We start from the raw sequence: 11,968 nt of genomic DNA, 5'->3' as shown, positions 1-11,968 counted from the left end.
CAAGAGTGTCGCTCTAGCGACCTTACCAAACCAAAGTCTCCAACCTCCACCTGCCAAGCTCTGGGTCGACCTAATGGTCACTTACGCCAAAGGAGATCTCAGTCGGGACCGGCCAACACCTGAAGGTTAGATCGGGTAAACCGGAAAAACACATCGATCTGCAAAGACAAAGGGTCTACTCGTGCAGGGTACCTCCTCAATAGATTCCTGACCTCCGTCAAGACCACTCCTTTGGATGGCCGTGTCTCCGATGAGCCCCACGAGTTGGGCGCCAATTTCTGGCAATTAGCCATTTTAGGGGCTCACCGGTGCAGGGGTTCACCCTTATCTGTCCACTGGTTCTTTAAACCAACAAAGAAGAGATTGGCACGGAAGCTGGAATATCAAATAATAAGTTTATTAATCTCTCATGAGTGGGACTACATGAATACAGCACCCTCAGGCACTGTATGAAGTAGTCCAAGGAGTACAGAAACCAAGGGTGTTATATACCCTCGTTTACAGCTGAGTAAGCATGGAGACTCAAATGGGAGGTACAGGCATACACAGGAATAGCTATTGACTAACATGGACAGATATAAATCACTTGGTCAGCAGAGTGGGAGGGGAGACAGAACTGCTTACATCAGTTGGAACATCCTGACAGTTACATTCTAAAACAGGTGCATTCTAGCAGCTACAGTACTTTCTGAGCTTATACATAGCTCTGGCTCAGTACTAAAGTAGTTAACTACAGTTGATGACTCAAGCAGAATAGAAAGGCAAGCAACAGTGAAGGCGGGAGAAGCACATGGCTAGCACATGGCTAACAAAAATGGATGCCATAACCAAAATGGCTTCAGCTCATGCTAACAGATTATCTGCGATTTCCACACTACCAAGTAACAGGGGATTTGCAATGGGGTAAAATGACTTGGGCCATTTTCTCAGCACCAGGACTTACAAAAACATATTTTATAAGTACTTGTCTTATATCTATAGGAACCCCACCCCATGTGCAACTCGGAGAGACTTTAGGGGTTCTGAATCTGTAGAAATATTGCAGATACTCCCTCTACAGTATTCCTAGCATCAAAGTCGAATTTGAGTAGCACTGTACCACAATGTGGGGAGTGAAATGTGAAATTTCACTTTACCGAGGCAGATAAAAACTCATTTTATAAGGGCATACCTTATAAATACCTGACCCCTCACCCCTGGGATACCAACGGGAGACCCTGGGGGTCCCTAATATGCCAAAGCATTGTAGATTATCCATTTTTAAGTGCCCCAAACACCAAAGTCGAGTTTGGGCACAATTTACTTTTTAAAAACAGTCCTGGCTCCCAGTGCAGCTTTTAAACTGACCTCAGGCTTCAGCAGTGCACACATACAAGTGCAAAAAGAGCTGCTGGCCTTTAAACTGCCATGCCCCAGGGTACTAGGGACTTTTAGTGAGTTTCAATCCCCCTGCCCTATTATATACTAGGGGCTTATAGGGTTGGTCATGCCAATCACAGGGGTACCCCACCATTCCATTGTGTACCCTAGTGTATGTAGGTGTTTTAACTGTATTCTAATGTGTTTCTTTCAGCGTAGCACTGGCCCTGGGCCTGGTTAGGCAAAGCCCAGAGTCAGTCAGAGTCAGTTACCACCAGCATCAGTCAGCAAAATGTTGGGGGGTGCCCAGGGCACAGGATGACTTTGCAACATAACCCCTCCCAAACAAAAGGTGATGGGTTACTAACCTACACCCTGGTAGTCCTCATCAGCTAAGTGGAAAAACCTGGAAAGTCCATCTGCATTTGCATGGGCAACCCCAGGTCTGTGTTCCACTGTAAAGTCCATTCCCTGTAGGGAAATAGACCACCTTAACAGCTTGGGATTTTCCTCTCTTATCTGCATGAGCCATCTGAGACGTCTGTGGTCAGTTTGAACACGAAAGTGAGTCCCAAACAAATAGGGTCTCAACTTTTCCAGGGACCACACCACAGCAAAAGCCTCTCTCTCAATGGCACTCCACCTCTGCTCTCTGGGAATAAGCCTCCTGCTAATAAAGGCAACTGGCTGATCAAGGCCCCCTTCATTTAGCTATGGCAATACTGCCCCAATCCCTTGCTCTGAAGCATCTGTCTGAACCACAAATTATTTCGTGTAGTCAGGGGTCAGTAGCACTGGTGCTGAACACATGACAGCTTTCAGAGTGTCAAAAGCCTTCTGACATTCTGGGGTCTTTTTAGAAATGAGTTCTCTTAGGGGCCCATAATTTTGCACAAACCTTCTATAATACCCTGTCAGTCCAAGGAATGCCTTGACCTGATCCTGGGTAACAGGAGCTGTTGAATCCAAAATAGTTTGGATTTTAGCTTGGAGAGGCTGTACATGGCCCCCACCTACCCGGTGGCCCAGGTACACCACTGAACTCTGCCCTATTTGGCACTTGCTTGCCTTAATAGACAGGCCCGCCTGCTGCACTTCCCTTAGGTGGCTTAAGTGATCCCCCAGGTAGAACTGTATACAGCTATATCATCCAGGTAAGCTGCACTGAACTGTTCCAACCCAGACAAGACCCTGTTCACCAACCTTTGGAAGGTGGCAGGTGCATTCCTTAAGCCAAACTGATAATGTCCCTCTGGTGTGGCGAATGCTGACCTCTCCTTTGCTCCATCAGTGAGGGCAATCTGCCAGTAACCTGAAGTCAAATCAAAAGTACTCAGGTACTTAGCAGCCCCTAACCTATCAATGAGCTCATCAGCTCTAGGTATAGGGTGAGCGTCAGTCTTTGTGACTGCATTCAAACCTCTGTAGTCCACACAGAACCTTAACCCCTTCCCTGCTCATGACGGAACCACTCCGTCATGAGCCACGGTCGCGCTGTGCTCATGACGGAGTGTCTCCGTCATGCTGCGGTCGTTGGCGGCCGCTCCGCCCACGCGGCGCCTTTTCCCCGCCTGTGCGGGCGTGTAGCGTAAGTGGGCGGCGCCGTGACGGAACCACTCCGTCATGAGCACAGCTCGCCCGTGACTCATGACGGCGTGGTTCCATCATGAGCACAGCGGCGCCGCGCTCACCGAAAACCCCCCCAGCGCCGCGACGGAATTCGCGCCGCGGCGAAGGGGTTAACTCCTTTGGTCCCCCCTGAGGATTAGGTCTGAGTACCTGCACCACTGGACTGGCCCATGGACTCTCAGAAGGTTCAATTACCCCCATTCCAGCATCTTAGCAACCTCAGCTTTAATGCTGACATGGTCAGACAACCAGTACAGTTTATTTTTGACAGGTAGGCTGTCACCAGTGTCAATGTGGTGCACACACCACTCAGTGATGCCTGGGGTCAAAGAGAACAGGCCAGCAAACCGCTCCAGCACTTGCTTACAGTCACTGTGCTGCTGGTCTGTCAATTTGAGAGAGAGTACAACTCCCTCCACTGACCCATCTTGCACATTAGTGGAGAGGAGGTCGGGCACAGGCTCAGTTTCCGCCTCCACACCATCATCAGTGACCAGTAACATGGTCATGTCTGCTCTGTCATGGTGGGGTTCCAATCTATTCACATGCAGGACACTGTGAGGGTTGCTGGGTCTGCCAAGGTCAACCAAATAGGTAACCTCACCCTTCTTTTCTAAGATTGGATAAGGCCCACCCCACTTGTCAGGGAGGGCACTGGGAGCCACAGGCTCCAATACCCACACCAATTGTCCTGGAGTATACTCAGGCATAGTAGCCTTTTGATCATACCAGTGCTTCATGAGCTCCTGGCTGGCCTCCTGTTTTCTGTTTGCCTTGTACATGTACTCTGCCATTCTAGATCTCAGGTCTAGCACATAGTCAAGCGCATTGTCCTTAGTTTCTTTAAGAGGCTTCTCTAAAGACTCTCTTAGCAGGCTCAATGGCCCCCTCACAGGGTGTCCAAACACCAATTCAAAGGGACTGAAACCAACCCCTTTCTGTGGCACCTCCCTGTAGGCAAATAGTAAGTATGGGAGAACATCCCATCTCCTCCTGAGTTTCTCTGACAACCCATTTATCATGCCCTTCAGGGTTTTGTTGAATCTCTCAGCAAGACCATTTGCTCATGGGTAATAGGGGGTGGTGAACTTGTAGTTAATACCACACTCATCCCACATAGCAGTCAGATATCTGGACAGGAAGTTTGTGCCCCTATCTGACACCACCTCTTTTGGAAAACCCACTATGGTGAACGCACCAAGCAGTGCTCTAGCCACCGAAGGAGCATCAATGGTTCTAAGGGGTATGGCTTCAGGGTATCTAGTGCGATGGTCAACTACCACTAAGATATACCTATTCCCTGATGCAGTAGGTGGGTCCAGGGGACCAACAATGTCCATTCCCATCCTTTCTAAAGGAACCCCAACCACTGGCAGTGGTATTAGGGGAGCCTTTGTCTTGCCCCCTGCCTTGCCACTGGCCTGACAGGTGACACAGGAGCTGCAAAACTCCTTTACCTTTTCAGACATATGGGGCCAGTAAAATGGTTCACTAACCGGTTCCATGTCTTTGTCTGGCCCAAATGTCCTGCCAAGGGGATATCATGACCCAAAGTCAGGAAGAACTCTCTGTACTTCTGGGGCACCACCAACCTCCTGGTGGCCCCCTCCTTGAGGTTTCTGGCCTCAGTATAAAGCAGTCCATCTTCCCAGTAGAGTTTGGGAAACCCACTGTCATCTCCCTCCTCTTGCTTGGAAGCAATCCCCCTCATGCCCTCAAGGGTGGGACAGTCACACTGTCCCTGACTGAACTCCTCTCTGGAGGGTCCACCTGTCCCTGTCAGTTCTGCCAAATCTGACAGCTCTGGCAGGGATGGAGTCCCTCCCTCAAAGGCCAGATCCTCCCTATCAGGGTTAGATTCTTCCTGCACCTCTGGAGTTCCCTGGGTTGGCTCACCAGGCCCAGTACCCTTGTCCTTGGATGCTTGGCCCTTTGTTCCAGGGTCCGATTGTCCAATCCCTCCCTTCTGGCTTGTCTGTGACCTAGTGACAGCACATACCCACTCAGGGAGCTCCAATATTTTCATATGGAGTCCTCTCTCCACCTCTGACCACTGAGAGGCTTCAAGATCATTGCCCAGTAAACACTGGACTGGGAGCACCTTTGACACAGCTACCTTCATAGGGCCTGTCACACCTCCCCATTCCAAATCCACCACAGCCATAGGATGGAGTTTGGTAGCGCTGTCTGCATAAGTCACCTGGTGAAACACACCAGGTAACAACCTCTCTGGAGGCACCAGTTCATCCAGGACCGTAGTTACACTAGCCCCAGTGTCTCTGACAGCCTCAACATCAGTCCCGTTCACTTTAGGCCTCTGTCTGTACTTGTCCATGTTTGGAGGTAAGACAGCAAGGGTGGCAATATTCATCCCACCCAGGGACACTAAGGTTGCTTCCACCACCTGACTACCCCTCTCTGGGACACTACTCTCCACCCCTACACTGACACTGGCAATCCCTGTGGATGGCCCCTTAGGGAGGAGCTTCTTGGCGCAGACAACATCTCCCTGCTTATGCCCTGGCTGGTTACAGTCAAATCACTTACCCACCTTTGAGGGATCAAAGAACCTACCAGGCTTTCCCTGAAACCCCCTCCCTTTGAATTTGGGGTGGCTCTGGGCCCCCTCTCCTTGTGCAGGTTTTTGTCGGTCTTTGAAGGACTCCTTAGGTTTTTGACCTTCATTTCCCTGGGCTTTCCCTTGGGAGGGGACCTGTCCTCCTTTCTTCTTGTCACCCCCTGGTTCTGAATGGAAACTCGGGTTCTCACCCATTCATCAGCTGATTCCCCCAACTCTCTGGGGTCTGTCAGCTTAGAGTCACTAGATACTGGCGTAACTTCTCTTCTGCACAATGAGTCAAAATATGTTCCTTCAAAAACAAATAATACAATCATTCATATGTGTCAACTTTGTTACCAACAATCCAGCCTTCCAGTGCCTTTACTGGAACGTCCACAAAGTCTACCCAAGACTTTGAACTCAATTTCTGGGTGCCTCTAAACTTCACCCTGTACTGTTCTGGAGTTAGACCAAATCTCTTGACTAAGCATGCTTTTATCTGCTGGTATGATTCTGCATCCTCTCCCTTCAGGGTCAGGAGCCTATCCCTCCTAGTTCCTGGAATCAACTCCCACAGGAGTGCACCCCAATACCTAGAGTTGACCCTACTCATTTTAAGTGCCCTCTCTGCTAGCCACCTGTCAATGTCATCCCCCTCAGTGTATTTGGGCTTCTCCTCCTCCCGCTCCCATTTTCTCCAAGCGAATTCCAATTTCTCCTTCTCCAAGGAAATCAACTTTAAGTGAGCCTGGAGAATTCTCTCTGTAAGAGACGGTAGTGGTGCCTGCGTAAGGGATCTTGCCCCACTCCCACCACCACCTTGGTTCACCTGGCTAACACTAGTCACAATGGAAGAGGTCTCATCCTCACCCCCCTCTTGGGTGAGGTTGGGGGGAACATCCTCCCACCCCATTGGGTTCTCCTCAGCTGCCCTGACCGAGGCCTGTAGGGACAAGCAACCCTGCCTTCCTCATCTTCTTGGCAGCAGGCAGCCCCCTAAGCCTACACTGTTCCCTAAGCACAGAAAGCTTGAACTGGGACAGTTTAGCCAGGTCCAGCTCTATGGTTCCCTAGTTTTGGGTCACAAAAAAGTAGGCACAACAGACTTAGAACAATTTGGAAAAATCAAAACAATGGATAAAAACAGTTTAGTCCAAATTCCAAAAATCAAACTCAAATGTTTTGACCAAAGGCAATTTAGAGGATTTTTATAATCTTAAATCATTCACTGAAAGGTGTACTTTTTAAACACAAGTCCTCATCCACACCGCTGAGCACCAAATGTTGGAAAGTGGGTTATTGGTAGGGGCAAATGTAGGTCTGCCACTGGCAATAAGGCCACTAACACATGATAGGACTCAGCATAGGTCTTAGAAAATTATTCCTATGCAACGTGAAGCATTTAAAAACACAATTTCAGTAAATAATTAAGACACAACACATAATAAAATTCCAACACCAATTCATAAATATAGGAAATAATTTTATCTTTAAAATGACACCAAAATGACAAGAATCCAATGCAGGGAACCAGAGATATGAATTTTCAAATATTAAATAAAATATTTATAGCACCATATTGTGATACCTGCTTGCGACAGACTTTGCTAAAGTCAAAGTTTCAGGCAGGGCGTGATGGAGCCCTGAGCGGCTACAGCTCCCGGCAGGTACCAGTCTCAGTTTTTACCTTCACACTTAGAAATGTTTCTGGAGCTTTTCTTCCAGCGGGTCCTCAAAGCTCCCAGTCAGTCTGGATACGGTGAGGGTTCGCCGGATTGACTTGTGACGAGGTCCCGGTCAACTTCCGTGGAGCGGACTTAGAAAGTATTTCGAGATTGCTTCAGCGGGACAACCCAGGAATCCCGGACGACACGCGATGGAAGGCAGACGGCCTGGCTCTCACGGTTGCTCCCGGTCACTTTTTCTACGAGCGGACTTAGAAACTTATCTGGAGCTTTTTCTCGCGGGGTCTCTCGATGCTCCTCATGTAGCCGAAACTGCTGAGGGTTCGACGAATACAGTTTTCTTCTAGTCCCGGTCAATCTCTGGAAGTTGGACCCATGGAGCTTTTAGCGGGATGGACCTGGATGGTTTGGCCGGCTCGCAGTTGAAGGCAGGTGGCCTGGCTGGCCAATTTGAGTCGGTCCCTCTATGGAGCTTTTTTTCAAAGTTGCTCTAAAGTTCTTCAAACTTCTTGAACTTCTTCCTGAAGTTCCTCGAGGGGTCCCAAAGTGTCTCGAACTTACTCCAAGGGTCAAGTCAAGTCAAGTCAGAGAATTTATATAGCGCACTACATACCCAGAGGGTCTCAAGGCGCTTAGGGAGGGGTGGGGTCTGGAAACTCCAAGAGGGTCCTTGAAAGTTGAGGACGTCAGTTCCCACAATCAGCTGGTACATAACCCTTACAAATCCACTGATGGTTCTCCAAGGTGTAGATTTAGTTGGTGATATTCCAGTTGGGCTCTTTTAACTTGTAGCTTTCAGGGAGTCCACTCTTTAGTTCTTTTTCAGCAAAATAACCCACAGGGCTGTAGTTTCAGATGGTGCAGTTTTCAGAGGTCAGGTCTTAGAAATCTTTGCACAGCAAAACTTCTCAGCAGGGCACTTCTTGCTTCAGTAAGTTTCAAGCAGCAGATCTGGAGGGCTCTGCCCCTCTCAGATACTAAGTTCTCTGGGTTATGCAGGAGGTCACTTCTGACCAATGGGAGCAGGGTAACTCCTCAATGATATGACCACATCCTGTAGAGTGTGGCATTATTTTGTCCCAGAGGGCATCAAATCTTCCAAATCCATAATGGCTGATTTTCCAGCAAGGGGGTAAGAGCTGGCTAAGCACACCCCTAGAATGGCTAATTTATGTATACTCTTCCCCCTGTATCTGCTCATACCTTCCTTAATCCTACCATCTGCCTGAGGTGGTAAGTTCGGAGCTGTAAATTACACTGGCCTCTGCTGTCCTCTTTGAAGACCATAGTTTACAACTCCTCCCCCTGGCATTCCTATGGAACAGCACACTGTCGTCCCAGCAGAGCTGGTCAACCCCAGGGGCTCTTTATCACATCTACAATGCAGCCTGGCTAATCCACTTAACTCTGACCAATCAGGGCAGACCACTGGAAGGCTGAATTTGGACTTACAAACAAGAAAGTCTTATAACTTCTTGCATGTACACTTTAGGAGAAATTCAACAATATGATATTGTTGGATTTAATAATACCATTCTGGGAAGTCTTTGAGTGGCATTTCTATCCCTCTCCTATCCATAGCTATTAATCAATAACTTCCTACCATGTTAACCTATGTAACAGGGGATTTGCAATGGGAAAAATGACACGGGCCATTTTTCCAGCACCTGCACTTACAAAAACATATTTTATAAGTACTTGTCTTATATCTACAGCATGGGTACTTATAGTACAGCCCGCGGGCCGCCAGCGGCCCGGCAAGCCATCCTTGGCGGCCCGCGGACCTTGCAGACATTGTACCTGTGTTTTTGTTTCTTCTTTTTTCTTTTTAAGAGTGTCAGCAAACACCGCCGCAGCAGCGCCGACTCTGAGGCAATCTATGGGGGCCGGGCGACTCTAGTGATAGTCAGAGTGGAGATGCAGGGGCGCTAAGAAGAGGTGAAATACAACAAAGCCTCATTAAAAAGTAAATGGTCTTTTAAAGACCTGTGAAGTACTTGGGTGCGGCTGTGTGTGTACCCGGGAAGCTGTCTCAGCCGGGGCTGCCACACACGTGGGGTGAGGTGACAGAGGGTGACAGACACAGGGAGACAAACAGAGGGAGACAGACAGAGGGAGACAGAGGGAGACAGACAGAGGGAGGGAGACAGATGGAGGGAGAGAGAGAGGGAGAGAGAGAGAGAGATAGAGAGAGGGAGGGAGACAGAGAGAAACAGGGTTTCCCGGTAGGCTAGGGCAAATGCCAGGCAGAAACCCCTGTTCTAGTCAGGGCGAGGGAGGTACACCCTGAGGATAACCCATGCTCACCCCATTGGTAGCTTGGCACGAGCAGTCAGGCCTATCCCAGAGGCAATGTGTAAAGCGTTTGCACAACACACACACACAGCGGCGACACACTAGGCACACTACAAAAGAGACTCCACACAAGGTTATATAAAAATAGCCTCTGTATTATAAAAACACTTTAGAATCACAATCACAGATATATACACTGTGCCAACTGGCACCAGGTAGCAAATTACAGGGGACTATGTACAAGGCAGCGCCCATCGGGTCGCTGCCAGAACCATCGAAAAAGTACAAGTAATTAATATAGAACACCCAGTATCTACTGGCAAAATCATAAACTTAGCATAAAATTTACATGAGACATAAACACATTATTAGATCAGGCATGAACCTAATGACCTGACGTCAGGCATCCCCCTAAGCATAAATGCAACATTATAAGGTATGACCCCAATAGGCATACATCGCATTTAGACATGATAACCATGATACATCCCATTAGGCGTAAAAAACATCATTCATCAATACATTAGGCATAACATGGGGCATATCATTAGGCCTAAACATATGCTTTAGGCATCATCTAAGCATCTTTGTATGACATTAGGCATAATCATATGCACATTGCATTATGCAACACTCATGGGGCCTAAATCACTGTATGCCCGAATCATTATAAGTATGTTAGGCATCATCATCATTGGGCATTAACATCCTCGGTAGTGCACGGAGGCTAACTACCTATAGAGTGCACTCAGTAGGCGATCACCATAGGGCAGAGGCAAGACCTGGCATTCCAAAGAACCATGCCCTCCCTCGTTGCAGGTAGGAACATAGCTGTATATATAGTCATACCTTAGCATACCTACTGAAATGTCCCCAGTCGTTGCAGCTGCCCACGCTCTCGTGGTGCAGCTGTAGGCATAAGCACTGGCACTATCGTGCCTGGGGAGCCCCCTTCTGGGACTCAAAAGTTAGAACCGTCCAACGTTGCAGCTGCCTGCTCCTGCGGTGCAGCTGTGACCAATGTGAGCTTCAGGGGAGCTTATTTTCCCAACTGGACTTCCTCTACACAGTGTGCCCTTTCGTGGTCACTGGGCTTTCCACTAGCCCTTCCCAGCAGTAGATGCAGCCCAAACAATGCCCGGATTGCGAGGTAGGCGGAGCGCAACTCCCCTTGGTCTCCTGGGAAGAATGCCCCCGATGCTATACCTCTCTTGGGGCAGCCGCCCATTGCCACCCGGACAACTGCCCTGCACGCTGGGAAATGTCGGCACCTCGCTGGGCCTCTTACCGGTTCTTCTGTGGCCGCAACATTGCTGCACGCAGGGCTCCTTCATGCCCACGGGAGCCCCGTTGACCCACCACACTCTCTGTCTTCACTGGGACATCCTGGGAGGCGGGGTAGGCTCCCGTGCTCCCTCCTCCACACCGCCCGGCTTCTCTTGGCTTCCAGAGGGCTCTGCTTCCGTGATTGGCCACGCCCACCGTCAGGCGCAACCCTGCCTGACTTCCTGGCCGCTGTGCGATCGCGGCAGCCGTGTCCCTTCGCTGTCCTGGTGGTGATTTCTTGGCAATGCGGGGTGGGCACCCGCTCTATGGCAAAAAAGCTGGGTGGGCACCCGCTATTAGGATGATTTCCAAAGTGGCAGAAACACGGGGTGGGCACCCGCGAGAGGCTGCGGAATGCGGGGTGGGCACCCGGGAGCAAAATGAGCAGAAATGCAGGGTGGGCACCCGCGAAGAGCCGCAAAATGCGGGGTGGACACCCGCTCTTCAGGCAACACTAAGGCACAGTAAAAATGCGGTGCAGGGGGGATCCCCACGCTGGGATTCCCCCAGGACGCTCAGGCAGCTCTGCGCTGCAGGGGACAGACGCTCCTCACCTTCAGGGATCAGAAGATAGCACCCACGAGCTGCTAGGGAGCAGGATAGCAGAGTCAATGCTGGGCAAGATCAGCAGGCAGTGGGGCAGCTCAACAAAAATAAAGTAACAGTTCCTGGGAACAGTCATACTCATTAAGGTGGCAATCCTCCCGGCGCAGCAGTCTTCACTCCAACAGAGTCTCTCCTGGGTCCAGCAGAAGGCAAAGGGGCAAAGTTAGGCACAGGGGCCAGCATGCAGGGTCCTGCGGCGGTTCCTCGTGACAGAGTGTCCCATCCAAGTCAGCACAAGCACAATATCAACAACCATGGGGTCACATACCCTGTATTTATGCACCTTTCTGCCCTGCGTCTAGAAGGGGGCAGAAGCTTCTGGAAGGGTCCTGGAAGTTCCAGTCCCAACTGGCACTGGGAGGGGTGTTAGTAGGGGGCAGAGCTAGCATTGTACAGGGCAGGCATAGACCTATTCAAGGACAGGGGATTTCTCCGCCCACTACTTCAGTTGCAGACCTCCCACTCAGCCTGACACTGACTCCCCCTGCCCTCCCTGGGGCCACCCACT

Source organism: Triturus cristatus, chromosome 2_1 (assembly GCF_964204655.1).
Source record: "Triturus cristatus chromosome 2_1, aTriCri1.1, whole genome shotgun sequence".
Taxonomy (NCBI): domain Eukaryota; kingdom Metazoa; phylum Chordata; class Amphibia; order Caudata; family Salamandridae; genus Triturus; species Triturus cristatus.
This window is presented reverse-complemented; position numbering follows the sequence as displayed.